The sequence below is a fragment of the Pan paniscus genome, chromosome 8 (genome assembly GCF_029289425.2).
Source record: "Pan paniscus chromosome 8, NHGRI_mPanPan1-v2.0_pri, whole genome shotgun sequence".
Classification (NCBI taxonomy): domain Eukaryota; kingdom Metazoa; phylum Chordata; class Mammalia; order Primates; family Hominidae; genus Pan; species Pan paniscus.
In genome coordinates this window covers 50872917-50876738 of record NC_073257.2, presented here as the reverse complement: position 1 = coordinate 50876738, position 3822 = coordinate 50872917, and the positions used below count along the sequence as shown (strand labels likewise).

Genomic DNA, 3822 nt, shown 5'->3' with positions numbered 1-3822 from the left:
AGCCACTGCACTCCAGCCTGGGCAACATGGTGAGACCCTGTCTCTTTAAAAAAAAAAAAAAAAAGCCTCAAAAAACCCAAATTGTTCACCAATAAGTAGTAACTATACCTCATAACAAAAGGAAAGAATATTTTTTAAAATATGATAATATCCAGCACAGAATAAAATCAAATTCACAGCCTCTGGCATCTAGTAATATCTACCAGACATGCCAAGAAACAGGAAACTATGATCCACACTGAGAAAAATAATTAAGCAATTGAAGTCAACTCAGAAATGACACAGATTAGTAGGCACAGATATTAAAACAAATACTGTAACTATACTGTAACTATATTCTATATGTTTGAGAAGCTAAGTATGCTACAGAGAGATTTTAAAGGATATAAAAAAAGACACATATCTAAATTCTAGAAATAATAAATACACTGAATGGGATTAACAGCAGATTAGACACAACATGTGAAAAGATTAATGAACTCCATGAAAAGACAAAAAACAGTAGACTGAACAGAATATCAGTGACAACACAAAAAATCTAATATATATGTCCTTGCAGTCTCTGAAGGAGAGGAAGAGACAGAAAAAATATTTGAAAAATATAATGGCCAAAAGTATCAAAATTTGAGACAGATGTAATAGAGTAATTTTACAATGGTAAAGGGGTAAATTCATCAAGAGGACAGAACAGAACTAAACTTTTATGCACTTAATGACCTAATGAGAGCTTCAAAAAACATAAAGCAAAAGCTAACAGAACTTGAAGAGAAATTCTAACGTCTTCAGTTATTTAGTGACTTTGAAACCCCTTTCTCATTAGTGGATAGAACAAGTAAATAACATTTCAATATGTACATAGAGGAATTAAAAAATACTATCAACCAGCTTCACTGAACTCACATTTATGGAGCACTCCACTAAATAAATAGAATTCCTTTATTTAAGAGCGCATAGACCATTTACCAAAATGGATCTATTCTAGGCTTTAAAACAAGTCTCAATCAAGTTAAAAGAATTTTAGAAAGCCAGGAGCAGTGGCTCACATCTGTAATCCCAGCACTTTGGGAGGCCGGGGTGGGCGGATCACTTGAGGCCAGGAGTTCGAGACCAGCCTGGACAACATGGTGAAGCCCCATCTCTATTAAAAATACAAAATTAGCCGAGTGTGGTGGCATGCACATGTAATCCCAACCACTTGGGAGGTTGAGGCATGAGAATTGTTTAAACCCAGGAGGCGGAGGTTGCAGTGAGCCAAGATCTTGCCACTGCACTCCAGCCTGGTTGATAGAGCAAGACTCTGTCTCAATAAAGAAAAGAAAGGAAAAAGATAAGAAGAGAAGAGAAGGGCTTTAAGTGATAAATGTATATTTTAAAAATGTAAAAAGGAAAAAGAACAAATTAAACTCAAGTAGACAAGGGAATAGAAATAATAAAGAGCAGAATTCAATAAAAGAGAAAACAGAAAACAAAACCATGCCCACAAAAATCAGTGAATCAGAAGTCTGATTCTTTGAAGATGTCGATAAAATGGATCAACTTTTAGCAATACAGATAAGGAAAAAAAAAAAAGAGAAGATACAAATTCCAAATATCTCTATGAGAAACAGGACATCACAGCAGATCCTACACAAAATAAAAAATCATAAGGGGATGTTATAAACAAATTCACGATAAGAAATTTATCAGTGTAGATAAAATGAACAAATTTTTGTAAGATAAAAGTTACTGAAGCTCCTTTTCCAATTACCATGGCATGAGGAGCCATGAGCAGTAAAGTCTCTCAGGACACCCTGTATGAGGTGGTGCAGGAAGGCCCTGCATGGGGACGAGTGCAAGTGCCCCAAGTTTTTGGAGACTGGAGTTGCAGATAAGTTTGATGAACTATGACCTCCAGGACAAATGCTTCTCGGGCACCATCAGGCTTAAGTCCACTCCCCGCTCTAAGTTCTGTGTGTGTCCTGGAGAAACAGCAGCACTGTAATGAGGCCAAGGCTGTGGATATCCCACACATGGACATCGAGGTGCTGAAAAAATTCAACCAGAATAAGAAACTGGTCAAGAAGCTGGCCAAGAAGTAGGATGCTCTTTTGGCATCAGAGTCATTAGAAAACATGTATCAAAACAAAACAAGAGGAGGGGTAAGGACAGCTCCAAAGTCCCAAGGCCTTTCACCAGTTTGCACAGGGAGAGGGAAGCCAAAAGCCCAACTGGTAAAACAACAACTACAACAACAAAACTTGAACTTTTTGCCAGCATATTGGGCTTCTGGGTTCCCTTCCCCTGAGCCCAATGCTAAGCCAACCAGTTTAAGGTTTGGGAAATTAACTTTTTCCAGTTCGGAGAATGCATCTGAGGAAAGTGTCCCACAGTATGGAGAGGACAGAGGAGGAGAAAGGAAAAGTTGTTTTTATCAAAAGAGTCCCAGTGTTTCAGGATGCATTCGAAAGGGTCACAAACTGAAGATGAATGGCTACCCATTTAGAAAGAAGGGAGCAGGCGTGCCTGGTTCCCTTCTCTTCCTAGCAGATATACCCGGGGTATGTGTGGGAGAGAAAGAAGAGTGTCCTCTTTCCCTCTTCCATCCTTGGATCCCTGAGTCCTGGAAACCTTGGCAGGTGCTGCCCATAGGTGCCAAAGCAGCTTGCACCCATGAAGCAGGGAGGACCTAGAGAATAAGAATTATCCACTCTCACCTATGTCTCTATCCCACCTACTCTAAGTAGCCTTGGAGTTCCCTAGACCTCATTTATGCCATGGATACTACTCACCCATAAAAAGGAACAAAATAATGGCATTCATAGCAACGTGGATGAAACTGGAGACCATTATTCTAAGTGAAGTAACTGACGAACGGAAAATCAAACATTATATGTTCTCACTGATAAGTGGGAGGTAAGCTATGAGGATGCAAAGGCATAAGAATGATACAATACACTTTGGGGACTTGGGGGAAAGGGTAGGAAGTGGGTGAAAGATAAAATACAACACATTTTTCAGTGTACAGTGCTCAGATCATGGGTACACCAAAATCTCAGAAATCACTACTAAAGAACTTATCCATGTAACCAAACACCACCTGTTCCCCAAAAACCCATTTAAATAAAATAAGATAAAAAACAAAAATAAAAAGACAAAAAAATGTAAAGGTCTAGGATAGGAGAAAAAGAGGTCTTCTGAATCTGTAAGACATACTTCTGTCAGCATGCCTAATAGATTTACGTATTTATGTGTTGTGTACACAATGTTTCTCTACTGTAAATAAAGAGCTCTAATTCATTGGCTTAAAGAAAAATAAAAGTGCATAAATCAACCATTTTATCAAGAAAAAAGATCAGTCAAATGCTTTTTCAAGTTCTTGTGACTTAAGTAAATTTTTTTATAAATAAGCTGGCTTTCAAATTATTGGCAAAACAATATTAGAAATGTTGTAAGAATTATTAGCATTTTTGTTTGCATTTGTTGATCAAGTGATTGTATGATTATTCCTGCAGAATACTGGAAGATTTGCCATAAGGGTTATAAAAGTATAAAACCCAGCCCAAGACAGAATGATCTTTGCTTGTGTAATTTTTGATAAATAGGACATGAAATATCTTGGTTTAATGAAAACAGATAAATTCTGAGTTATTGGTAAAAAGTACCCTTATATTTAACCTTAAGAGTCTCATTTAAATAAACATCTGAAATTCACAGCTATAAAAATGATTAACAGGGAATTCACTTTAAACAATGACTATCAAAGTTTTCATAAATAATCTAGGTAAAGTCGGGGCATGGTGGCTAACGTCTGTAATCCCAGCACTATAGGAGTCCGAGGCAGGC

At 37.3% G+C, this 3822-nt stretch overlaps 1 pseudogene; it reads left to right on the top strand.

Moving 5' to 3' along the window:
- The first annotated feature begins 977 nt into the window (after positions 1-977).
- On the top strand, positions 978-2669 carry LOC134731120 (large ribosomal subunit protein uL1-like; annotated as a pseudogene).
- The last annotated feature ends 1153 nt before the right edge of the window (positions 2670-3822 follow it).